General features: G+C 49.2%; 1 long non-coding RNA gene across 1 annotated transcript in view; it reads left to right on the plus strand.

Moving 5' to 3' along the window:
• The window catches only part of LOC137437071 (uncharacterized), a 56508-nt gene extending 45523 nt beyond the window's left edge, over window positions 1-10985 (plus strand). Inside the window, exon 4 of the long non-coding RNA XR_013620916.1 lies at window positions 10620-10985. This is a non-coding gene — a long non-coding RNA (uncharacterized LOC137437071). The remainder of the gene's footprint in view (window positions 1-10619) is intronic.
• The last annotated feature ends 16760 nt before the right edge of the window (window positions 10986-27745 follow it).

Raw genomic sequence — 27745 nt, forward strand, 5'->3', positions numbered from 1 at the left:
CACACAAACACGCTACACAAACACTCTACACAAACACTCTACACAAACACTCTACACAAACACTCTACACAAACGCTCTACACAAACACTCTACACAAACACGCTCTACACAAACACTCTACACAAACACTCTACACAAACACTCTACACAAACGCTCTACACAAACACTCTATACATAAACACTCTACACAAACACTCTACACAAACGCTCTACACAAACGCTACACAAACACTCTACGCAAACGCTGTACACAAACGCGACACAAACACTCTACACAAACACTCTACACAAACACTCTACACAAACGCTCTACACAAACGCTACACAAACACTCTACACAAACACTCTACACAAACACTCTACACAAACGCTACACAAACACTCTACACAAACGCTGTACACAAACGCGACACAAACACTCCACACAAACACTCTACACAAACACTCTACACAAACACTCTACACAAACGCTCTACACAAACGCTCTACACAAACACGCTACACAAACGCTCTACACAAACGCTCTACACAAACACTCTACACAAACACTCTACACAAACGCTCTACACAAACACTCTACACAAACACTACACAAACACTCTACACAAACGCTCTACACAAACACTCTACACAAACGCCCTACACAAACGCTCTACACAAACACTCTACACAAACACGCTCTACACAAACACTCTACACAAACACTACACAAACGCTCTACACAAACACTCTACACAAACACTACACAAACACTCTACACAAACGCTGTACACAAACGCGACACAAACACTCTACACAAACACTCTACACAAACACGCTACACAAACGCTCTACACAAACGCTCTACACAAACACTCTACACAAACACTCTACACAAACACGCTACACAAACGCTCTACACAAACACTCTACACAAACACTCTACACAAACGCTCTACACAAACGCTCTACACAAACGCTCTACACAAACACTCTACACAAACACTCTACACAAACGCTCTACACAAACGCTCTACACAAACGCTCTACACAAACACTCGACACAAACACTCGACACAAACACTCTACACAAACACTCTACACAAACACTCTATACACAAACACTCTATACACAAACACTCTATACACAAACACTCTACACAAACACACCACCGCACAAACACTATTAGATTATACTGTTATTGTGTCGTGCTGTCCCTATGTCCCACTATCAGGATGTACCCATGTACCCCCTATGCCTATGGCCTCGATCTTCCATGAGCCTCGACTGTATCCAAAAAAGGCTGTTGGCTCATGTTGATGAAAGGGGCAGAAAGATCAGGTGTCACATTTTATTATGAGCACCTCGTTGCAGGTGTGGAGCTCTTGTTCCATTGTTTATCACGTAGTCGTTTTCATCATTTGCATATCCGGAATCATTAGGTGATGTACGAATAATAATAATAATAATAATAATAATAATGCATTTATTTTATATAGCGCTTTTCAGGAAGCCCAAAGACGCTTTGACAGAGTGCAAAACATAACGCATAGCAAAACATAAAGACAATTGCAAAAAAAGAAGAATCAATAGGGAAATATTCAAAGCACAAAGGAGGGAGAAGGAGAGGAGATAGTCAGGGGTTAGATGCTGTGGGTTAAATGTTGAATGCAGTGTTGAACAGGTGGGTCTTGAGTGATGTTTTGAATGTGGTGAGTGAGGAGGAGTCTCTGATGGTGTGAGGTAGCGAGTTCCAGAGGGTGGGAGCAGCGATGGAGAAGGCCCTGTCCCCCCAGGATCTAAATTTGGTCCGGATGGGGGGGGTCAGGAGGTTGGTACCAGCAGAGCGGAGGTTGCGGGTGGGAGTGTGTCTGGAGAGGAGGTCAGCCAGGTAGGATGGGGCCAGGTTATGGAGGGCTTTGTAGGTCAAGAGGAGGATTTTGTACTGGATTCTCTGGGAGATGGGGAGCCAGTGAAGCTTGTAAAGGACGGGGGTGATGTGGTCACGGGTCCGGGAATGGGTGAGTAGACGGGCAGCGGAGTTCTGAATGTATTGGAGTTTATTGGTGATTGTTGAGGGTGAACCATAAAGGAGGCTATTGCAGTAGTCCAGACGGGAAGTGATGAAGGCGTGGATGAGGGTTTCTGCAGCCACAGAGGAGAGGGATGGACGGAGACGGGCGATGTTTTTCAGGTGAAAGAAGGCTGTCTTTGTGATCTGTTTAGTGTATTTGTCGAAGGAGAGGGTTTGGTCAAAGATGATGCCAAGATTCCGGATGTGAGGGGAGGTGGACACTGGGAAACCGTCGATGTTGAGGGCAAAGTTATGGGTGGACTTGGTGAGCGTTTTTGGGCCAATGATGATTAGAGAGACAAGAGTATAGATCTGTCTGTACGAATCCTTATTGATTGAGGAATTGCTGCAGGTCGATCTCATCCCAAAGGGGGACAAAACCCCTCATCATCTTTATCACGAGTTTAGTGAGAATTTGAATAAAACTTTCATATCAAAAGAGTCGAAACTTGTGTTAAGGATCGGGTACACACCAGGGGGTAAATGTGGGGAGAAATCCAAATCGAGAAAGGGAAGGGAAGGGAAGGGAGGATGTGTGAGACAAAGGAGGGTGTAGCGGGTAATGTGAGAGGGGTCGAGGTTTGGGAGGTGAAGCAAGTTAGAAGAAGAAAGGGAAAGGACATGTGTGGAGGTGAAGGGGGAAAGGGAGGAGGACACCCCCCTCAATCCAGACAAGAGATCTTTTGTATCCCCAACTCGACCGAACCTCTTACTTGCAGGTTAATGTTTCCTCCCTTTGTCTCTCTCTCTCCTCTCTACCTGTTCCTTAATTCCCTTGCTTTTTTGGCACAGAGGGAGCACAGCCTGGAGCTTTCCAGTCTGAGTTCGATTCCCGACCCAACTGGAATAAAAGACGAGAGAGACAGAGACAGAGACAGAGACAGACACACACACACACACACAGAGACAGAGAGACAAACACAGAGACAGAGAGAGACAGACAGCGAGAGAGACAGACAGACACAGAGACACATAGTGAGAGAGACAGAGACTGAGCGAGACAGAGAGAGAGAGAGAGAGAGACAGACAGACAGACAGAGAGACAGAGAGAGAGAGAGAGACAGACAGAGACAGACACAGAGACACATAGTGAGAGAGACAGAGACGGAGCAAGACAGAGAGAGAGAGAGAGACAGACAGACAGAGAGACACATAGTGAGAGAGACAGAGACTGAGCGAGACAGAGAGAGAGAGAGAGAGAGACAGACAGACAGACAGAGAGACAGAGAGAGAGAGAGAGACAGACAGAGACAGACACAGAGACACATAGTGAGAGAGACAGAGACGGAGCAAGACAGAGAGAGAGAGACAGACAGACAGAGAGACAGACAGAGAGAGAGAGAGAGAGACAGACAGCGAGAGAGACAGACAGACACAGAGACACATAGTGAGAGAGACAGAGACGGAGCGAGACAGAGAGAGAGAGAGAGGGACAGACAGAGACACATAGTGAGAGAGACAGAGACGGAGCAAGACAGAGAGAGAGAGAGAGACAGACAGAGAGAGAGAGAGACAGACAGAGAGACAGAGACAGAGAGAGACAGACAGAGAGAGAGAGACAGAGAGAGACAGACAGAGAGAGAGACAGAGAGAGTGAGAGACCTCGCTCTTCCATGAGGCCAGGAAAAAATACCGGATATTTTTGACAGTTTCACGGGATTCAAGAACATAATGGAGGGAAAATGAGTACATAATGATTAGCCAATTAATAATAGGCACTTATAAACAATAGACTAATAATTGTTGGAGGGGGAGGGGCGTGCGCCAGCGCACCATAGTGTCCCGCACCATGAGATGACGCGCAAGGGAGGTAGTTGGGACTTCGAAGGGGATAATTTAGAAAGATTTAAATTGAGAAAAGGAGGACGACAAGGAAGGGTACATGCTGGATAAGGGTGAGGCAAGGAGAGTTGGATGAAGAGTATTTAAGAGGAGGTGAGATTCAGGGCAGGTGGCAGACATGGAGGAGAGGGAGTGAGATTATGTAGCTGTAGCTGTTTTTGTGTTGTCTGCAGTCTGTACAATATGTCGATGTCTCGTAAGACAATTCCCAATTTATTTTTTTTGACTTCCCCTGAAAGTGCAGACGTTTTCGCTCCCGTTTGGCGGCCGCTCCGTGGGTATCATGGGCATCGATCCCGAAGCACACCCGGCTCTTCCCTTGTGCTCTGCCGAATGGCCGGGGGCGCCGCGTTTTCCCTGCTGTTCTCTCGTCGCACCTGCCGGAGACTGCCTGATCTGATGGCGTCCGTTTGTTGGAGTCTCGGCGTCTCCCGCGTCAGCTATTTGAGAGACAGATGCACGTGGGTGATTCATCTTTAATTCATAGGCAATGAATGCCCTCGTCGACCTTCACCGAGAAATAAAATATACAATTGCTGCTCAGGAACGGACGAGCGTTCCGTTTTAGGTAGTCATTAGGTAGTCATTAGGTAGTCATTAGCTAATCATTAGGTAGTCATTAGGTAGTCATTAGCTAATCATTAGGTAGTCATTAGGTCGTCATTAGGTAGTCATTAGCTAATCATTCGGTAGTCATTAGGTAGTCATTAGGTCGTCATTAGCTAATCATTAGGTCGTCATTAGTCATTAGGTCGTCATTAGGTAGTCATTAGCTAATCATTAGGTAGTCATTAGGTAGTCATTAGGTAGTCATTAGATAGTCATTAGATAGTCATTAGCTAATCATTAGGTCGTCATTAGGTCATCATTAGGTCATCATTAGGTAGTCAATAGGTAGTCATTAGCTAATCATTAGGTAGTCATTAGGTAGTCATTAGGTAGTCATTAGATAGTCATTAGCTAATCATTAGGTAGTCATTAGGTAGTCATTAGCTAATCATTAGGTCGTCATTAGGTAGTCATTAGCTAATCATTAGGTAGTCATTAGGTAGTCATTAGGTCGTCATTAGGTAGTCATTAGCTAATCATTAGGTAGTCATTAGTCATTAGGTCGTCATTAGGTAGTCATTAGCTAATCATTAGGTAGTCATTAGCTAATCATTAGGTAGTCATTAGGTCGTCATTAGGTAGTCATTAGCTAATCATTAGGTAGTCATTAGGTCGTCATTAGGTCGTCATTAGGTAGTCATTAGCTAATCATTAGGTAGTCATTAGTCATTAGGTAGTCATTAGCTAATCATTAGGTAGTCATTAGGTAGTCATTAGATAGTCATTAGGTAATCATTAGGTAGTCATTAGGTAATCTTTTTTTCTTTTTTTTGTATACTGAATCGAGGCTTGTGGTGGTCATTTGGTAGTCATGAGGTAATCATTTGGTAATCATTAGGTAATTATTTGGTAGTCATTAGGTAGTCTTTAGGTAGGCATTAGGTTGTCATTTTAGGTATGTATTTTAGGTAGGCATTAGGTATTTAGGTAGGCATTTTAGGTAGGCATTTTACGTCGGCATTTTAGGAAGTAATTTTAGGTAGGCATTTTAGGTAGGCATTAGGTAGTCATTTTAGGTATGTATTTTAGGTAGGCATTTTAGGTCGGCATTTTACGTCGGCATTTTAGGAAGTAATTTTAGGTAGGCATTAAGTAGTCATTTTAGGTAGGCATTTCAGGTTGGCATTAGGTAGTCATTTTAGGTAGTCATTTGGTAGTCATTTTAGGTCGTCATTTTAGGGAGGCATTAGTAGTCATTTTAGGTAGGCACTAGGTAGTCATTTTAGGTAGGTCGTCCGTTATTGTCGACCTGCTCATGGACGTGGAAATATTGACCCAAGCCCAACCTAAGTAACCTCACCTTAGGTCCAGGCGTACACCTATCTATAGTTTAAGGGTTAGAGCCTACGCTCTGAGTTTGAGAGTTCGGTGGATCGAATCCCATCCATGTCATACCAACGACCCTAAACAATGGACGTGTCCTTGCTTTTTGCCGTTCAGTATTTAAAGGATAAAGCACGAACGAAACCATAGGTTGACAATCATAGCGCAGACTTTGCTGGACTTACTGGCCTGCTCCTGCATTGAAGTTCCCTATAATGGAAGTTCCCTGTTCTGGTGTAGAACGACAAAGCAGTGGGACAACATGGGGTGCGTCGGCCCACAAAGATAATATCAAGCGCAGTTTGCGTACCTGTATAGGTGTTAGAGACCATATGTTATATTTCGCAAGAAAAAGCCACTTGGCCTATATATTGAGGTATTGAGGACAATTTCCCAAAAAAAATTCCATACAACGAGCAGGTGATGTTAAGACCCTTGCTGATAGGTAATTGTGGTAGCAGACCCATACAGGTCGCTTCGAGGAACCTGTGTTGGCAGAACAGATCATAAATATATTTTTTTCTGTGAAGTTCTATGTTGACGTCAGAGTTGTGTGCCGCCTCCATTGTCTTTGTTCTCAAAATTAAACTTTCATAAAATTTCGTACATCGCAAACAAGTTTATGGAGTACTGCAATAATGTATTTACGAGTACATAACATAACTAATTAATTGCGCTGCTCTTTTATCTTTTGCTGGAGAAGCTTGGGAATCTACTTCTCTCAAGGATTTATAGAACTTGGCAAGCGAAGGAATTTTAATGAATGCAAACACATAAAAACGAAAAAAAAAATTACAACACCTTACCTCCACGCAGTCTTCAGAAACAAAGACATGGGCGGGGTCTGCGAGCAGCAAATTTGATTGGTCGAGATGACGTAAAATGCCGTAATATTTCGTCGGGGTATCGCCAAACGAAAGAATTTTGAAAGTGTCAATAAGGTTATTTGTGTTCTACAATGTTCGTGTATAATTCAATTGAAATAAAATAAAGATTTTAAAGGTCGTAGAAAAAAAAATTCTGAAGTTTACCGCCGTTGCTGCAGCGTCTTTTACACCACCTTACTGAACACGTTACATTAACTCTTCGTGCCTGTTGTTTTTGCCCTTCATAATGTGGCTAAAAACAAGTTTCCTGTTTGGAATGATTTTCAATTTACTTTGACTGCCAGATAGGCAGACAGACTAAAGAAAACCATCTCACTCCTCTCGGCGCATATGCGTTCGGAACAAATTCCGAGCCAAACTACTGCGAAACTACAGGTTTGTTTTCCGATACATTGGCTTTATTCATTCCCAATCGCAGAAAGTCTACATAGCAGTCTGGGATAAAGAATGAAGCAAGACATAATCCCCAGTAAGTACCACCCAGGAATCCCAAGTTATTGGATTGGCTCATTATTCCCGCTTTTCCTTTTTTTGGCCACACTAAGAACCAACCACAACATGACGTCAACTACCACCATGTTGGAGTATGTTAATCTCTCCATCACAAGGACATTACACCTCCAGAATCTGCGTTTTATATGTGGATAAGGAGTCCTATTAGGAGGGTTGAGGTCCAGCGGTATTCCCATTTAAGGAATTCGATTCAAAGTTGCAGGAAACCAAATTTGTTCAAGGAGAATCAAAATATTGCTATCAGGTTGTCAATAAAAACGTAGTTTGTTTACAAACAACCTTCAGGGTTTTGAGGTGGTTGGAAGATTTTCACTCTTGGCTGTTCAATCCGACGACATGTATTGCAGTCTGATCCATATTATCCATAACTCATTTAATCTATACTATATTAAGTGTGTGTGTGTGTGATTTTCCTTAGTGGGTGTAGGGAATTGTTTTAGGCCAATACAAAAAAAAAATTAAATAATTGATTTCTTCAAAATGCCAACAAGATTAGAACATCACCGGGCAACGCCAGGTACCCCTGCTAGTTTAAAATACAATAAAAACTCAAGAATGAAGCTTTGTACTATAGGTGGATGGAGGTTGTTTTCACCCCTGTCTGTCTGTATGTTTGTCACCGGTCTACAGGTCACAATTCCAAACCGATCGTCATGAAACTTCACCGAGTTGTAGAGGTCGTCACAATTGAGAAGCCTATTGATTTTAAGGTCAAAGGTCAACTGGAGGTCGAATTTCTAAAATCGCCATTTTTTATCCGATTGACTTGAAAATTGAACAGCATTTGCTCATCGAGTCATTAAATTGGGAAACCAACTACTTTTGAGGCCAAAAGGTCAAAGGTCAACTCAAGGTCAAACTTCCCAAATCATCACTTTTCATCTAAAAATCGTCACTTTTCATCCTATTGACCTGAGCTTTGATCAAGATCGTCAATTTTGATCTTGATGAAATGGACAATTTGCTGAATCAATTGCAACCTTTTTTTCGGGGGGGGGGGGGGAGGGGGAGGGGTGGATTTTGCAAGTATCGTGCTCTGCAGGACGTCTTCTTGTTACTTGCAAAATCGAAGATTTTTCAAGTATATTGGTCGGTTGTGTTTGTGACTCTGTTTGTTAGTTTGTCACCGGCCTACAGGTCACAATTTTCGACCGATCTTCACCAAACTTCACCAAGTGGTAGAGTTGGTCAAATGCCAGAAGCCTATTGTTTTTGGGGTCAATAGGTCAAAAGGTCAACATAGGCCAAAGGTCACCAAATTTGCTAAATTTCTAAAATCCCCAATTTTCATCCGATTGACTTAACATTTGAAGGCCACTTGCATATCTGGTCACTGAATTCAACCACTAAGTAATTTTGAGGTCAACATAGGCCAAATGGTCAACATAGGCCAAATTTCTAAAATTCTCAAATTTCATCCAATTGACTTGAAATTTGGAGAGGACTTGCATTGAATTCAACCACCAAGTATTCTTGACGTCAACATAGGCCAAATGGTCAACATAGGCCAAATTTCTAAAATCCTCAATTTTCATCCAATTGACTTGAAATTTGAAAAGGACTTGCATATCTCGTCACTGAATTCAACCACAAATTATATTTTAGGTGAACATAGGTTAAACGGTCAACATAGGCCAAATTTCTAAAATCCTCAATTTTCATCCAATTGACTTTAAATTTGGAGAAGACTTGCATTGAATTCAACCACCAAGTATTCTTGACGTCAACATAGGCCAAATGGTCAACATAGGCCAAATTTCTAAAATCCTCAATTTTCATCCAATTGACTTGAAATTTGAAAAGGACTTGCATATCTCGTCACTGAATTCAACCACAAATTATATTTTAGGTGAACATAGGTCAAACGGTCAACATAGGCCAAATTTCTAAAATCCTCAATTTTCATCCAATTGACTTGAAATTTGAAGAGGACTTGCATATCTGGTCACTGAATTCAACCACCAAGTATTTTTGAGGTCACCATAGGCCATCATGTCACATTGAAAACTTTTGGGGGAGGGCGTATTTTGCAAGTATCGTGCTACGCATGACGTTTTCTTGTTTGTCTGTTTGTCCGTTTGTGAACTAAATATCTCAAAAAGTTGTGGGCAGATTCGGACGAAATTTGGCAGAGATGTAGCGTATGTGACAATAACGAAATTATTAGATATTGGTGAAGATCCGGATTCGAATCCGGCTACTAGAATTTTAAAAAGTGATTCTTCACCATTAGGAGATCGGGCCAAAAACGATACAAAGCAGGATATCTCAAAAAGTTGTGGGTGGATTTGGACGAAACTTGGACAGGTTGGGTGTGTGACAAGGAAGAATCTATTCAATTTTGGTGAAGATCCGGATCCGGATCCAGCTAGTAGAATTTTCTAAGTGATTTTTCACCATTGAGTGATATTGTATGCTCAGGATATGGTATCTGAGTGATCCAGGCAGAGGTATGTTCTCTACTGAGTGCCATATTCTGGTTTTTACCTTGAGTTAATTTTTACAACGTGCCAAAATTGTGTCTCTCATAGCACCATTATAGGACACAACATCAAAATTAATATTGAAGGATATTTAACTGAACTTGCTGTAAAGTAAATCGGACAATTAAGAAAAACAAATAGCCAATTTTGGCCAATAAGGGTCATTTAATGCATTTGTAGTTATTTCAGCTGCACTTGCCTAAGCAAAGTTTGAATTGTTATTGGTTTTAGCCAAAACTGGATTATTGGCTCATTAGAGGTTGTGTGCAGCTGTAGCTCGAGTCCACCCGTCGCACGTGCTCTAGGATGGAGACAAACGACCACGGACACAAGCGAGGCAAGGCACGGCCACGTCAAAACCCAACGAGCTGCACGTAGCCTGCGGGCTACAAACAGAGCACAGAGCGTGTGGCGCAGCAGGTGTTCGGTACAGCGCAGGCATGTCTGCCTGCCGAGGCCATTTTCTCTGGCCGGATCATACTTGCGCGTCATTCTTACGCTTCGCACCTGGCAGTAAAGGTGCATGGATAAAGGCCTCAGAAAGGGTGGGGGTTGTCTTTGCGGTAGGTATACAAACTATGTACGGTACGCATACACACACACATTATATATATGTGTTTATATATATATATATATATATATATATATATATATATATATATATATATATATATATATATATACATATATATATATAAATATATATATATATATATACACACACATAGATATATATGTACACACACGCACACACACAGATATTTACAGGGTGAATCAAAAGTAGCGCCCGCGCCCGATTTTTGTTTTTTTCGGCTGTCAGATTCTTTCTGGGATGTCATGTTGTTAATAATTGTCTTGCAGATTATTAATTTTCTTAATTTATTTATTTTTGTTTTTGTTTTGCAGGTTATTGCTGAGAGTTTGGAAAGTTACTGAAGTTGCACCAAATTGAACCATGAATTACCTTTCAATGAATCAACGCACTGCGGCTGTGAAACATTACTACAAATGTAATGAACAACCAACGATGGCGGCACGCCATTTGGCACAGGAATTCGATATTAACCCACCCCAGGGAAGAAACATACGATTGATTGTCGAGAATTGATATCGAACTTTGCAAGCGTGTGTGCCACTCTGTGCCTGCTCGGCTGCAATTGTGCATCGATCACGAGGGAGGGCACTTTAAAAATTGCAAGTAAAACAGCTTGGTGCACTTTTTTTTCTTGGTGCACTAATAATTTTCCCCCGAATAAATGGTTAGATAAACATGCCATTCATTTATTTCTACCTTCTTGTACACTGTAATATAAATGGCAAACAAACAATCAACTGACAGAAATATATATACATATATATATATATATATATATATATATATATATATATATATATATATATGTATATATATGTATATATATATATATATATATATATATATATATATATATATATATATATATAAACAGAAATCGGGTGCTACTTTTGACTCACCCTGTATATATTTATATATATGTACACACACACACACATATATACATATATATATATATATATATATATATATATTGTTGCGGATCTCGAGCTCGTCGACGTACTGAGGGAGGGTTAAGCCCTGCTCCCCCTCGAGCTTCGAGTCCACGAGGCCGCTACCCACTCTACACTCGTGGGGGCGGATTGCTGAGCAATTCCAGCCGCCAAACCCACAGCTAACACGTGGAAGGGTTTCCGGTCACAACCCGAGTACCTTCGATACACACGCCGCCGCGAGAACGGGGTCTGAACCTCACACGAGTCATGCGGGTATGATATGCCCGAGCGGTTTGTGCATCATGTAACTCGTGCCGTTAATCACTATGAACCCGATCGAGCGGTTTTAACTCGTGCAATGCGAGGCCAATGGTGAAGGGACGAAAACGGCCAAGTTGGAAACAAACCACAGGATTTATTGACAAATGTACAATGGTGATAGAAAAGGGACACAGAGGAGAATCTTAACCACCTTACTTACGTTACCCAGACAGGCGCCCTCAGACTCGTTCAGGGAAGGGGAGGAAGAGGGGGACGCGCACAAAGCGCGGCCGCTTGGCGCAGTTCGCCCTGGACGGCCGCGGCAGGGACGTCGACCTCAGTCGTGCACGAACGGGAATCCACGCAGCATGTCCCAAAGCCAGCGAGGCAAAGCGCACGTGCAGGGAGTCCAGGCAGGGAGATCGTCGGGCCAGAGAGAGAGAGAGCGAATGCAGAGAGTGCCCAGAGTCCAGAGATCGTCCAGCCTGCGAATCCCAAGAGAGTTGAGCCTGCTAGAGAGTTCGAATCCAGAGAGTTCGTCCTGCCAGAAAGAGAGTTCGGGGGTCCGGGCAGGGTCTTATATATCCCCCGGAGCCCCACTAGAATGTTCCACGGGCCTCCACTGGCCGCTGGGGGTCACGTGTGGTGATGGCCCCTCATTAGTCACTCCCCTTAGCTCTCATTGGCAGCCGTTCTTGGCCACTCCCCTTAGCTCTCATTGGCCGCTGTTATTGGCCACTCCCCTTTATCTCCCATTGGCTGTTTGCTGCTTACCAGCCACGCCCTCCAGCTCCTCCCTCGGGCCTGTTAGACTTGCGCTAGGCCCATCACATAGCATTCCAGGCTTCAATGAGGCCTACCCTTACTCTACCTGCCTCAACGCATACTAACACTGGGAAGGAGACTATACTTCACATTTAATAAGAAATAACTGACTAAGCGAGGCTACATGTTGTGGTGCAACTAACTAAAGGGGGGTTGCCTTTATTCCAAAAACTACAACAATATGTATGCGAGTTGTGTCTGTCTGAAGCCTTTTCTTTGATTTTTACATAATTCCATACTTCTGGGAAAACTGACCCAGAATTTGTCCATTATGGAAACATGCAGTAGGTCAACGTCACAATAAAATAAACAATTGCAATTCTTTATGAAATCGATGCAAGAACAAATAATGCTGCTCTGGCCGATCAGCATCCCCTTGGCGAAGGAGAGGTATGGATTGAGCCCTTCTGCGTCACGTTTCAGAGGTGAATTATTTGTCAGGAATCAAACCAATTGCATTGAAATATTTACATTCTTCATGCATAATGGAAATTAATATACAAAGGGTCCACAATCTCCACGGGACAAATCTGAGTGTAAGTAGTCGCACGACCCTGTACGACCTCAAAGAAGGAAATGAGGCCATTTGGCCCATCATTACCGTGGTGCACTCCCGGGTTAATTTTTGTTGCAGATTTAAACAGCAATCTTCCTGATGGTTTACTGAAGTCTAAATAACCCGATCTTGATCGGATAACCCAGGTTGTGTATATATATCCACACTTGTTTTGAACACCTGTTGTGGGAGGCACTCTGTAGAGACAATACAATGGATCATTTGTAAAGGATGAGAGAGCCGGCCCCAGAAAGCGCTCATTTTTTTTTTTTTAATTGCACGGCCAGGGACATGGTATAACACAAACTCTGCGTTTTAGATGGAGTGACATGTTTAGGGTCATCGAGAGTCTAGAGATTAAAATTATGTGAAACAGTGGGGTTAATTTGAGAAAAGGAACATTTGAGGGGATTATTGGGGAAAAGGGGTGAGGGGGGTGGCGGTAGGAGGGTTACGGAGTTAGGGGGGAAAATTTGAACGTTGTTGGGGAATCTTACTATAATTCACCAAATGTCCGTCCGTCCGTCTGTCCGTCCGTCTGTTCCCAGGTACCGCAAAAACGGCTGAACCGATCGCAAAGAAATTTTGGGTGGGTATTCCTGGGACCCCCTGGAGTAAAATAGGCTATATTGTTTTTCCAATTTTTTCCCTTTTTCCCCAATTTTCCAGTTTTTCCAAACACGATGGAATAATATTTACCGATATGAATGGTGATGTGGCTTTTATTGAAATTCTACAAATACTGCTTCGATTTTGATGATTTGCGTGTGATATGATTTAAAGGATGTTTATATAAATCATTTAAAATAAAAAAGCCTTCAATTTCTGATATTTTGCCTTTTCATTTGGGCCTTACAATTGAAGCCCCGCCCGTAGGCCGGGTACCGTTGCTAGTAGATAAGAATATGAGAACATGGGGAATTAAAGGCATGGAGAAAAATAATTTGAAAATAAGATTCATGAAAGAAATGGCTTTTGAGGATCATCTTCCGATAATAAAAACTGGACTTCGATTTTCAAGATGTTGTGTATCAACAAAAAGATAGATGTACAGTAAAAACGATTGTTGTTGAACCCCACACCTCTTTATACTGTACTGAAGCACGCGGTGCTACGCGCGCGACTTGCTACCAAGGAGGAATCGGACAACGCGGTAAGTTTATAGTTCTTTATTCCAAAGAGGTCACTGTAGCACTGGCGCGCTCCGGGCTGCACGCCCGGTGTATATCCTGAGGCCACGCCTACCCCTCGGGCGTGGCCGCCGCCCACTTGGTGCGCAGAATGATGTCACCACGCCAGTGGGCTTTCGTGTACGCCACACGCGCCCCCCCAGAATTCCCGCGCACCTGGAGGGCCAATTTGCGGGGCAAACGGATGACCCGGCCGAAGCGCCCTCTGGCGACCGGCGGCGTCCGGGGTGCAGGGATGCCAGGTGGGATGCCCCCGGCTGTACCCGGGATGGGTGCCGGACCGGGGGGTGGCGTGCCTGCGGTGCTGGGCGGTGCCGGGGGTCCGCCCGCAGGGGGGCGGCCCCGACGCGGGGGCCGAGCCACCGGCGGTGGGTGGTCCACGTCGAGGTGGGCCGGCTTGAGGCGGTCTATGGAGACCCGGTCAGGAGTGCTGCCGATGTCCAGGGTGAAATGTTTCACCCCGGTCTCCAGCACGCGGAAAGGCCCGTCGTACGGGGGCCGCAGTGGTGTCCGGTGGGCGTCGTGCCGGACGAAGACGTACTCTGCGGTGCGAAGCTCCGGGGCGACGTGTGTAGGAGGGTGCCCGTGGTGCGCCGTCGGCACCGGGGCGAACCTCCGGGCGGTCTCCTGCAGCGCAGAACGCTCCTGCGCCGCGGACCGAGGTACCGTGGGGTCGGGGAGGAACTCGCCCGGCACCCGCAGCGGTTGGCCAAAGACCAACTCTGCCGCGGATGCGCGCAGGTCCTCCTTGGGCGCCGTCCGGAGGCCCAGCAGGACCCAGGGGAGCCTGTCGACCCAGCCGCCGTCGCGGAGGGTGGCCTTCAACGAGCGGTGGAATCGCTCGCACAGGCCATTGGCCTGGGGGTGGTAGGCCGTGGTTCGGTGCAGCTGGACCCCGAGCCCCCGCGCGACCATGGCCCAGAGCTCCGAGGTGAACTGGGGGCCGCGGTCGGACGAGATGTCCGAGGGGGCGCCGAATCGGGCGACCCAGGTGGCGATGAACGTCTGCGCGACGTCTGCCGCCGTCGTCACCGCCAAAGGCACGGCCTCCGGCCACCGGGTGGTGCGGTCCACCATGGTAAGGACATGGGTGAAACCCCGCGAGGGGGGCAGAGGTCCCACTAGGTCCACGTGCACGTGGTTGAACCGACGTTCCGGCACTGTAAACGGGGCCAAGGGGGCCTGGGTGTGCCGGTGCACCTTCGCGCGCTGGCACGTGAGGCACGTCCTGGTCCAGCCGCGGACGGCCTTCCGGAGGCCATGCCAGACAAACTTGTCGGCGACCAACCTCTGGGAGGCCTTCGTGCCCGGGTGGGACAGGCCGTGGATGGCGTCAAAAACCTGGCAGCCTGCGAGCACGATGGGGCGAGGCCGCCCGAGGGAGACGTCCCAAACGAGGGCCGTGCCTGCGCCGTCGAAGGGCATCTCGGTGACACGTAGGCCCGTGACGGCGGTCCGCAGGGCTTGGACCCCGGGGTCGGCGGCCTGGTCCGCCGCCATCCGGGCGTAGTCGATGCCAAGGTGGACTGCGTGGGCGACGGCCTGGGAAAGGCAGTCGGCCAGCAGGTTGTCCTTTCCCGCGACGTGTCGGATGTCCGTCATGTACTCGGACACGGCCGTGAGGTGACGCTGTTGCCGTGCCGACCACGGCTCGGCGACCTTGCCCATCGCGAAAACCAGCGGCTTGTGGTCGACGAAGGCCGTGAACGCACGGCCCTCGAGCAGATGGCGGAAGTGCCTGACCGCCAGGTGAAGCCCAAGCAACTCGCGGTCGAAGGTACTGTAACGGCGTTCGGGCAGGCGAAGCTGCCGGCTGAAGAACGCCAGCGGTTGCCAAGCACCACGCACCCATTGCTCGTGCACCGCGCCCACCGCGTAGTCCGAGGCGTCGGTGGTGAGGGCGATCGGTGCATCGGGCGCCGGGTGCGCGAGCATGGTGGCGTTGGCCAAGGCGAGCTTTGCGCCCATGAACGCCGCGTCCATCTGCTCGGTCCAGGTAACGTCACCTTTGCCCGGCTTCCCTCGAAGGGCCTCGTGTAAGGGGCGCAGGAGCTGGGCGATGCGGGGCAGGAACCGATGGTAAAAGTTTACCATTCCCAGGAACTGCTGGAGCCCCTTGATCGTGCGGGGGCGCGGAAACCCCTTCACCGCCTCCACCTTGGCCGGTAGGGGGATGGCCCTATGCCTGGTGACGTGGTGCCCCAAAAAGTCGATTTCAGCGACACCGAACCGGCACTTGGCGGGGTTCACGATCAGGCCGTGCTGGCCCAGACGTTCGAAGAGCGTGCGGAGGTGACGAAGGTGCTCTTCGCGGGACGCGCTGGGGACGAGGATGTCGTCCAGGTAGACGTACAAAAAATCCAAGCCGCGCAAGACGCTGTCCATGAGGCGCTGGAACGCCTGAGCCGCATTTTTCAAACCGAAGGGCATCCGAAGAAATTCGAAAAGCCCGAAAGGCGTGATGACAGCCGTCTTCGGGATGTCCTCCGGCCTGACAGAGACCTGATGGTAGCCGCGTACGAGGTCCACCTTTGAAAAGAAGGACATCCCCGCCAACCGGGCGGAGAAGTCCTGGATGTGGGGGACGGGGTAGCGGTCGGGGGTGGTGGCGTCGTTGAGGCGCCGGTAGTCCCCGAACGGTCGCCATCCCCCGCCGGGCTTTGGCACGATGTGGAGCGGGGACGCCCATGCGCTCTCGGAGCGCCGCACGATGCCGAGCCGCTCCAGCATAGCAAACTCCGCTTTAGCTACGGCGAGCTTCGTCGGCTCGAGGCGGCGTGCCTGGGCGTAGACCGGTGGCCCGGCGGTGGGGATGTGATGTTCCACCCCGTGCTTGACGGTCCCCGCCGAGAAGGTGGGCCACGTGAGGGCCGGGAAACCCACGAGGAGGCGGGCGAATTCGTCCGCTGCCGGAAGCGTACAGATGAACCTGGCCGGAACGGAACCGCTCAGCAAGCCGCTCGGCGAGCCGCTCGGTGAGCCGCTCTGTGAGCTGCTCAACGAGCCGGGCAGCGCACACGCGAGCGAGCTGAATGTCTCAGCCTGGACAAGCCTTCTGCGCTTTACATCGACCAGTAATCCATTAGCACATAAGAAGTCCACGCCGAGCAGTGCCATAGGCACGTCAGCCGTAACGAACGACCAACGGAAAACCTGACCTCCGAACCGCAGGGAGAGACAGCGTTTTCCGTACGTGCGTATAAACGTACCATTGGCCGCAAGCAGCGCGGGGCCTCGGCCCGCAGTGTGCTTGTCGGACGTACCGGCAGGAACGACACTCACCTGCGCTCCCGTATCGCACAGGTAACAGCGCCCGGACAAGGTGGCCGTTATGTACAAAAGGCTGTTTGAATTGCCGACGCTCACCGTTGCCACCGAGCGCCGGCTCGCCCGTTTCCCGACCTGCCGAATGAGCACGGCGGGCGACACTGCCGAGCCTCGTGGCCGAACTTGGCGTGGAAGAAACACCAGGCGGGCAGCTGCGGCGTCGGAGGCCGCGGTTTTCTTCGCGGCGGCGGCGGTGGCGGTGGTGGTGGGCGGGGCGTGACGGCGGACACGAGGTGCGGTGCATTGGGGAAAGCCTCGGGAGCCTCGGGATCCTCGGGAGCCTCGGGAGCCTCGAGAGCGGCAACCGCGCCAAGACTCGCCTGCGCGTCCAAAGCCACGTAGTATTTGTCGGCCTCAGCAGCGAGCGCACGGGGTTCCATTAACGTGGAACCAGCCAAAGCGAGGCGGACTCGTGCTGGCAGCTGGCGTCGAAACAGCGCCCAGAATAGAGCGTTCGGGGTTTCGTCGCCCATGAGCGCCAGCATATGGTCCATACGGACCGATGGTCGCGTGTCCCCGATCTCGGGGAGGTCCAAGAGGCGATCGGCCCGTGCGTCCATCGTAAGGCCGAACGAGGCGAGGAGGAGATGCTTGACCGCCTCGTACTTGCCGTCGGCAGGTGGATCCCTTAGGACCGATACGACGCGGGTGGCCGTGCCGGGCCCGAGGGCGGCGACCACGTGGCAATACATGGTCTCGTCCACCGTGATGCCTCGAAGTCGGAACTGGGCTTCCGCCTTCAGGAACCAAACTTCGGCTTGTGACTCCCAGAATTCGGGGAGCTTGATGGAGACCGCGTTGGTAGCCATTGTTGCGGCGGTTTCGGGTAGTCAGCGACGGCTGACTCGAATGTCGGAGGTCACCAATGAAGCACGCGTTGCTACGCGCGCGACTTGCTACCAAGGAGGAAGCGGACAACGCGGTAAGTTTATAGTTCTTTATTCCAAAGAGGTCACTGTAGCACTGGCGCGCTCCGGGCTGCGCGCCCGGTGTATATCCTGAGGCCACGCCTACCCCTCGGGCGTGCCCGCCGCCCACTTGGTGCGCGGAATGATGTCACCACGCCAGTGGGCTTTCGTGTACGCCACAGTACAGTATTTCATCGAGTCTGTGTGGCCGGTAGTTTTCCTGCTCGATTATTGATTTAAGTTTGTTTAGATATTCAAATAAAAGACAAAATACAGCATTGGAGGTTTGGAGCCATCAGGAGGATCCAAAATAAGCAAAGAGTCATTGGGAGGAAGGATTTGGGTATCGGCTGCTACTCTTCTACCTTCAAACTCATCCAGGTGCAGGCAAGTGAGCCCTACACACGGTAAAAAAAAAAAACCACAAAAAGGTATCAGTGTACTTTTACATGAACAATAATGTCATCTGAACTAACGTTTGGAGCATCAAGATTCATGAACCACGGATTCAAATGGAAATGCGAAACATCCCAACCTAGGCCTCTTTACAATGAATGCGAAACAGGCTAATCTCGGCCTCTTTCAGCCTTTTCAACATACCCATCCAAACCACATATCTATCTATCTATCTTCTTCTTCTTCTTCTTCTTCTTCTTCTTCTTGTACCTCTCCCTCCATTAAAGTTCCCCAAAGGTCCAACTAGTCATAAGATTCCGTTATTTAAATTACTGAAGCAAAACAAATGGTGCGAGAAACTGAAAATTTACCAGGCGTATCAGCAAATAATGAGACAACACAATTAAATGAAGTTTTACAATCACCAAAGACATTGTACTTTTAAAAGTTACAAGCTGGAAAGGAGGGCAGCGTAGCTATTGATGAAACTTTTATGTTGACCCTCATGGGACACTGTGGTCGGATGAAACTCATTATGTCGGTCTGATGAAAGTAACATGTTTCTCGTACTTTTGTCGAATATTATTGATGCATTTTATTTATCATGTGAAACATCAAAGCAGCGTCACAACCGACTGATCTTGGACCATTGTTTACCTGAACTTTGAATCACCTGCCAGAAAGTAACGAAACAATATAGTGTTAGGTTCATGGGAAGGGATGGGAATCCCCTGGTGCGCATAAATGTTCCATAAAGGAAAAAGGTCGTGTCCTCATGCTGATGGGCCATGTGACCATATATTTGAGATTAACTGATGTTAATTAGACAGTATACCCCAGAGATGTCTTGTGAGCCTGGATTTCCCCATATACCATTTACATTTGAAACATTTCCTCAAACAGAGAACCATGACAATTACAACTACATATGGGCAGGGTACAGCCCGAAGTACCCCGTGAGGGACCCCACTCCCTCTCGTCAAAACTCAAGGTGGGGAACCCGATCGAAGCAAGGGTGGAAATCATTCCATTTTATGACGACGAAACGTCTGATGAAACGACTGACGAAACGACGAAACGACGTGGAGATCGGTTTCTGAGGTTTGGGACATGGAATTTGGGACAATGACAGGGAGATCAGAAGAAGTGGTGGAAGTATTGGTCAGAAGAAGAATGGACATATGTTGTGTGCAGGAGACGAGATGGAAGGGAAGTGGTGTAAGAATGGTGACAGGTAGGCAGGGACAGAAATACAAGTTTGTGTGGCAAGGGTGCCCGAAGGGCGTGAATGGTGTTGGTGTCCTGTTTTCTGAGGAGTTTGTAGACAGTGTGGTGAGTGTGACGAGAGTGAGTGAAAGGTTGATGATGGTGAAAAGGATGATTGGAAAGCTCTTGGTGAACGTCATCTCGGGATATGCTCCGCAGGTTGGTCGGAGCGATGAAGAGAAGGACAAGTTCTGGTGTGCGATAGAGAAGCTGATGGAAAACGTGAAAGATGAGGAAGTTGTTGTGGTAGGAGGAGACCTAAATGGACATGTGGGAAGGAGTATAGACGGTTTTGAGGGAGTTCATGGGGGTTCCGGATATGGTGTGAGAAATGGAGAAGGTGAAAGGATTTTGGAGTTTGCTGATGGAGCTGATTTGTTGATTTGTAATACTCAGTTCCAGAAAGAGGATAATAAGCTTGTTACATATACGTCAGGTGGGTCGACGACAACCGTTGACTACCTGCTGGTGCGTAGGCGAGATAGGGGGCACCTCCGGGACACAAAGGTGATCCTGGGGGAGGAGGCTGTTTCACAGCACCACTTGGTTGTTTGCGAGATAAGGGTGAAAGGTGCGAGGAGAGCTCGGTGGGTGAAGTACCAACCGAGAATGAAGGTGTGGAGGTTGAAAGAGGTGACAGTGAGGGAGGCATTAAAAGAGAGGCTGAATATGGTAGAGGATGATGTGGGTGAGCTTGAAAGTGGTTGGATGTCAATGAAAGATAGTCTGTTGGGAGCCGTTGGTGAGGTATGTGGATGGACAAAAGGACCACCGAGGCACTCGGAAACATGGTGGTGGGATGATGAAGTTGGAAAGAAGATTGATGAGAAGAGGAAGAAGTTCAAGGAGTGGCAGAAGGCGAAGGGTACGGGAGCAGAAACAGCAGAGCATGAAAGTTATAAGGCAGCCAAGAAGGCTGCAAAGAAAGAGGTAGCAAAGGCGCAGGAGGCATGTAGGAAAAAGTTCGGAGAACGCTTGGATTTGGAAGAGGGTCAGAAAGCAGTATTCAGGATTGCAAAGCACATAGCGAAAGAGAGGTGTGATGTGATGGGGGTGAGTTGCTTGAAGGATGAAGTGGGACAAATCGTTGTGGACCCAGATGGAATTAAAGGAAGATGGAAGAGATATTTGGAAATACTGTTGAATGCAGAGAATGAATGGGATGGCAACATAGAGAGTAACCCAGTTTTAGGACCGGCAGAGAAGATAACCGAGAAGGAAGTTGAGGAAGCGATAAAAGCAATGAAGAGTAGAAAAGCGGGAGGGCCAACGGGAGTTGTGGGAGATATGTTGAAGGCAGCGGGAAATTGGGGTGTGAAGAGAATGACAGAGATCTGCAATCTGGTGGTGAAAGAAGGCCACATTCCAGTGGTTTGGAAACTGAGTACCCTCGTCCCTCTATACAAGGGGAAAGGTGACCCTCTGGAGTGTGACTCGTATCGAGCGATAAAGTTATTGGAGCATGGAATGAAGGTATTGGAAAGGGTGTTGGAGAGGAGGATAAGGAAGAAGGTGAAGATCGACGAAATGCAGTTTGGATTTATGCCAGGAAGAGGAACGACAGACGCACTTTTTATTGTGAGACAGTTGCAGGAGAAGTATATGGAGAAGAGGAAGAAGTTGTTTCTTGGGTTTGTTGATCTGGAGAAGAGGAAGAAGTTGTTTCTTGGGTTTGTTGATCTGGAGAAAGCATTCGATAGGGTTCCACGTGAAGCAGTGACATGGGCATTGAGGAAGTTAGGAGTGGAGGAATGGTTGATCAGAGTAGTGATGGCAATGTACAAAAGAGCGCGCACAGCTGTAAGGATGAAGGACGGGAACAGTGGTGAGTTTGAGGTGAAGGTGGGAGTGCATCAGGGGTCGGTACTAAGTCCACTACTATTTGTAGCTGTCATGGAGGTGCTGGCTCAGAAGGTAAAGGAGGGTTTACCGTGGGAGTTGTTGTATGCAGATGATCTGGTGTTGATTGCGGAAAGTATGGATGGACTGAAGGAAAAGATGAACAAGTGGAAGGAATGTATGGAGACAAAAGGTCTGAAGGTGAATATCGGAAAAAAGAAGGTGATGGCAAGTGGTAAAGCATGTGGTGAGGTGGAAAGAACTGGGAAGTGGCCATGTGCTGTGTGCAGGAAGGGTGTCGGAGCGAATTCCATTCAATGTCCAATGTGCGCTGAGTGGGTTCATCAAAAATGTAGTGGTTTGAGAGGGTCATTAACCAGTGTGGCAGCTACATTCAAGTGTAAGGTGTACACAGAGGGAGCTGCAGATGGAGGAAATGTTGAGTTGGATCTTGGAGACGGCGTGAAGCTGGAAGGTGTGAAAACATTTTGTTACCTCGGAGACATGCTGAATGGAGAAGGTGGATCAGACTCGGCAACGGTTGCTCGAGTGAGATGTGCATGGAAGAAGTTTCGGGAACTGAGTGGCGTGCTGACGAGGAGGGGAGTGTCGTTAAAGCTGAAGGGAAAGGTGTATGCTGCATGTGTGAGAAGTGTTATGATTTTTGGAGCGAGACATGGGTAATGAACGTAGAGCAGCAACAAAGGCTGGAAAGGGTGGAAATGCGAATGGTTCGGTGGATGTGTGGAGTATCGTTGAGAGAGAGGAAGACAAATGATGAATTGCGAAAGATGATGGGAATAGAGCCTGTGATTGATGCTGTGAAGAGGAACAGGTTGAGATGGTTTGGTCATGTGTTGAGGAAGGATGAAAGTGACTGGTTGAGTAGAGTGATGGAAATGAATGTAGAAGGAAGTAGAGGACGGGGAAGACCGAGAAAGACTTGGCTAAAGATGGTGGAAGAAGAAATGCGGGCAAGGGGGTTAACAAGGGGAGATGCAGAAAATAGGGCAAAATGGAGAAGATTGTCATGGGGACCGCAAGGCTAACCCCCGCTCTGGCAGGGAAAATGGCCTTAAAATGCCTGTTGTTGTTTTGTATTTGAAATCATATATGTTTAGTGGTTTATTTATTACCTCTACCCCCTGAAAGTGGACTAAGGTTATGTTTTCACCCCTGGCTGCAGTATGTGTGTCTGTGAGCAGGATATCTCAAAAAGTTCTGGATGGATTTGGACGAAACCTGGTGGACAGGTTGGGTGTGTGACACAGACGAATCAATTCGATTTTGATGAAGATCAGGATCTGGAACCTGATTCAAGATTTTAAAAAAAATTTGTAAGTGATTCTTCACCATTGAGTGATAGGGCCAAAACTATATAAAGCACAATATCTCAAAAAGTTCTGGACGAATTCGAGAATTTTTTTTATGTTTCTTCACCATTGAGTGATCGGGCTAAAACCAATATACAGTATAGCATATTATTCCCCCCCCTAAAAATGGACGGATTTGAAAGAAACATGGTAAACAGGTTGGGTATATGACAAGTAAGAATTGATTCTATTTTGGTGAAGATCCAGATCAGGATATGAGAATTTAATTTTAAGTGATTATTCATCATCGAGAGATTGGGGCAAAAACGATATACAGTGCCGTAAAGCAACAGTAAAGCATGTAAAGCATGGTATTAGCAAGCATGGTTATACAGTAAAGCATGGTATTTCAAAAGTTTTGGACAGATTATGCCAAAACTTGGGGGATGAGTTGGGTAGGTGAAGCCGATTCGATTTTGCTTCACGTATGAAGACAATTTCGGCCCATCAGTGAGTGGGATACAAAATGTAAACCATTCAGGTGGCGGAGGTTTGTGCTCTACCGAGTACCGTTATAGTTAGCCCATCCCCACGTGCAGCAGACTAGGCCATAACTTTTTTTTAACCATTTGAGCTTTTGTCATCAAATTTTCAACTAGAATGGCACTGAGTAGAGAGAATACCTCCGCCTGGTTGGCCATATCACTCAATGGCAAAGAATCACTTAAAAATTCTACTATCTGGATCCGGATCCGGATCTTCACCAAAATTGAACAGATTCTTCCTTGTCACACACACAATCTGTCCAACAAGTTTCGTCAAAATCCGTCCACAACTTTTTGAGATATCCTGCTATGTATCGTTTTTGGCCCGATCTCCCAATGGTGAAGAATCACTTTCAAATTCTAGTAGCCGGATCCGAATCCGGATCTTCACCAAAATCTAATCATTTCGTCCTTGTCACATACGCTACATCAGTGCAAAATTTCGTCTGAATCCATCCACAACTTGTTGAGATATTCTGTTCACAGACAAATAGACAAACGGACAGACAAACTAGAAATAGGTCAGAGACCGAGGACTTGTCGGAATGTACTTCTTCTTTTTTTTCAGGGGTGTTGGTTAGAAGGGAATCAGATAATGTTTGACATAGTTATTAGTAAAAAAAAAACACGATTTTTGACCTTGAGTTTGACCTTGAGTTTGAAGGTCAAAGGTCATGGTGCCAAATGAAATGTCGTATGTGACTTCCTATATGTCAGTAACAGTAAGTGTATGCATATCTCCTGTACTTTTAGAATTATAGTGGTTTGAAATATATTTTAAATGAAAACTCGACCCCCCGGATTTCACGTTTTGGGTGACCTTGAGCTTGTAGCGGCTACCGCTGGGTTTTCACAATTGCCTTGTACCTATCAAGGACGCGGAGCGATCACCATGCCGGGCTCGTCCAGGACGCCCGGGCAGGCTCGCCCTCAACTTGCCAGGCCGCAGCCAGGACGCTGGGCCACGCCCCCTCTCGCCTTTCCTGGGCAAACGCTCCGGGATAATATGTATATATATTGCTGCCCGATAAACGGGCTTTTCAGAGTGCCTGAGTGTTTGGTTTGAATAAAGCAACTCGGATGAATTCCAGCTTTTTGTCGCGTCCATTCTTCCGATCGACGTGGGAGCCCCAGCTCCTTCATTGGTGACCTACCGACATGGACACGGCAGTCGCCCTTAAACTGCCTACCTTCTGGGAGGCTCACGCGGCGGTTTGGTTCGCACAGGCGGATTCCCTGTTCGCCCTGCGAGGCATCACGGCCGACGACACCCGCTTCCACCATGTGGTAGCAGCGCTCGGTTCGGCCACCGCGGCCCGCGCCCTGAGCCTCCTCGAGAGCCCGCCAGCCGCTGACAAATACGGCGCGATTAAGAAGCTTCTCCTCGACGCTTTCGCCCTCCCATCGGCGGAACGCGCACGGCGCCTGCTCGACCTGCCCGAGCTCGGCGACACGCGCCCTTCCGAGCGAATGGACTACATGCTTTCACTGCTCGGCGAGCACTCTCCGGCATTCCTGTTCCGGGAGCTGTTCCTCCGTCAGCTGCCTAACCCGGTACGCCTCGCCCTGGCAAGCACGACGATCACAGATCCCCGGGCCCTTGCCAGAGAAGCCGACAAGATCTCCGCCGCAGGTCAGCGCATTGCAGCGGCGACATGGGACCCACCGCCGTCCGACGCAACACCCATGGCGCCCGAGCACCCGGCACGGTCGACGACCGAACTGCCGATGCAATTGGCGGCCGCTACACCGAGCCGACCACCTCCAGCACGACGACCGGGGCCTCCACCTGACCAAGCGTGGTGTTACTATCATGCCAGGTTCGGACAGAAGGCCCGGACATGCCGACCCCCGTGCACCTTCGGCAGGCCGGGAAACGGCCGGGCCGGCGTTCATTACCAGCCATGAGCGCCGGCCACACGGGCAACTTACTGTTCATCACGGATAAAGCGTCCGGACGGCGCTTCCTGTGCGACACCGGCGCCCAACTGAGCGTCATACCCGCCTCTGACCAGGACAGGCAATCCGCGGTTTGCGGCCCCTCCTTGGTTGCGGCCAACGGATCGACCATCCGCACCTTCGGCCCGCGCAACATCACCCTCTGCTTCGGCGGCCAACGCTTTGCTTGGACGTTTGTAACCGCAAACGTGCCCATGGCTCTGCTAGGCGCCGACTTCCTCTGCGCACACGGACTGCTGGTGGACGTCCAACGGCGTCGTTTAATCAACGCCGAAACCTTCAGCTCCCTGGTATGCACATTGAGCAGCTCCGCGCCGACCGAGCTGGCATGCGCCGTCCCGGCGGCGAACGAGTTTGCTCGCCTGCTCACGGAGTTCCCGGCCCTCACGCGGCCGACGTTTTCGGCCGTCGCAGTACGGCATGGGATCGAGCACCACATACCAACCACGGGCCCGCCGGTCTACGCCAGGGCCCGCCGCCTCGACCCAGCCAAGCTCGCCGTGGCAAAGGCCGAATTCGACGCGTTGGAGCACCTCGGCATCGTGCGGCGCTCCGATAGCGCGTGGGCCTCGCCACTGCACATCGTGCCAAAGCCGGGGGGTGGATGGCGCCCGTGTGGTGACTACCGCCGTCTCAATGACGCTACCACCCCCGACAGGTACCCGATCCCGCATATCCAAGACTTCTCCGCCCGTCTGGCGGGACGGGTCATTTTTTCGAAAATTGATCTCATACGGGGATATCACCAGGTACCTGTCAGGGCGGCCGACGTCCCTAAAACGGCAGTCATCACGCCGTTCGGCTTATTCGAATTCTTGCGGATGCCGTTTGGTCTCAAGAACGCGGCTCAGGCGTTCCAGCGCTTGATGGACGGCGTGCTGCGTGACCTGCCGTTCCTTTTCGTTTACCTGGACGACATCCTCGTCGCCAGCACGTCCCGGGCCGAGCACCTCCTCCACCTCCGAACACTGTTCGGGCGCCTCAGCGAGCACGGCCTCATCTTCAACCCGGCCAAATGCCACTTCGGCACGACGGCCGTTGATTTTTTGGGCCACCACATCACCAAGAACGGGGCCGTGCCGCTGCCAACCAAGGTCGAGGCCATCACCACGTTCCCGCGTCCCCGCACCATAAAGGCCCTGCAGGAATTCCTGGGAATGGTGAATTTTTATCACCGCTTCGTGCCCCGCGCTGCTCAACTCATGCGGCCCCTCTACAAGCCCTCCGGGGCAAGCCGGCCAAGCACGACATCGCCTGGTCCGCAGCAATGGATGCGGCCTTCCAAAGCTCAAAGCGGGCCCTCGCCGACCTAACACTGCTCGCTCACCCGGTGCTCAACGCTCCCATCGCCCTCACCACGGATGCCTCCGACTACGCGGTGGGCGCCGTACATGAGCAATGGGTGAACGGGGTTTGGCAGCCACTCGCTTTTTTCAGCCGGCAGCTCCGGCCGAACGAGCTCAAATACAGCACGTTTGACCGGGAGCTCCTCGGTCTACACCTGGCCGTCCGCCATTTCCGCCACCTCCTGGAGGGCCGACCTTTCACGGCGTTCGTCGACCACAAGCCATTGGTTTACGCCATGGCCAAGGTCACGGAGCCGTGGTCGGCCCGCCAACAGCGCCACCTCTCCGCCGTGTCGGAGTTTACCACGGACATCCGGCACGTCGCCGGCAAAAACAACGCCGTGGCCGACTGTCTTTCCCGGGCCAGCGCGAACGCGGTCCACCTGGGCGTGGACTTTGCGCTTATGGCGGCGGACCAAACCACCGACACCACGGTGCAAGCCCTCCGGGCGGCGGACACGGGCCTCCGCCTGGCCGACATCCCCTTCGCGGACACTGTCCTGCTCTGCGACGTCTCCCAAGGCCAGCCTCGCCCCATCGTGCCCGTCACCTGGCAACGCCGCATCTTCGCCTCCCTCCACGGCCTTTCCCACCCAGGCCGGAAAGCTTCCCAGAAGCTGGTGTCGGCGCGATTCGTCTGGCACGGCCTTCGTCGGGACGTCCGTGATTGGACCAGCACCTGCACGGCCTGCCAACGGGCCAAGGTCCACCGACACACCCAGGCCCCACTGGCACCTTTCACCGTGCCCGAACGACGTTTCGACCACGTCA

The sequence above is a fragment of the Myxine glutinosa genome, chromosome 11 (genome assembly GCF_964187855.1).
Source record: "Myxine glutinosa chromosome 11, kmMyxGlut1.1, whole genome shotgun sequence".
Taxonomy (NCBI): Eukaryota; Metazoa; Chordata; class Myxini; order Myxiniformes; family Myxinidae; genus Myxine; species Myxine glutinosa.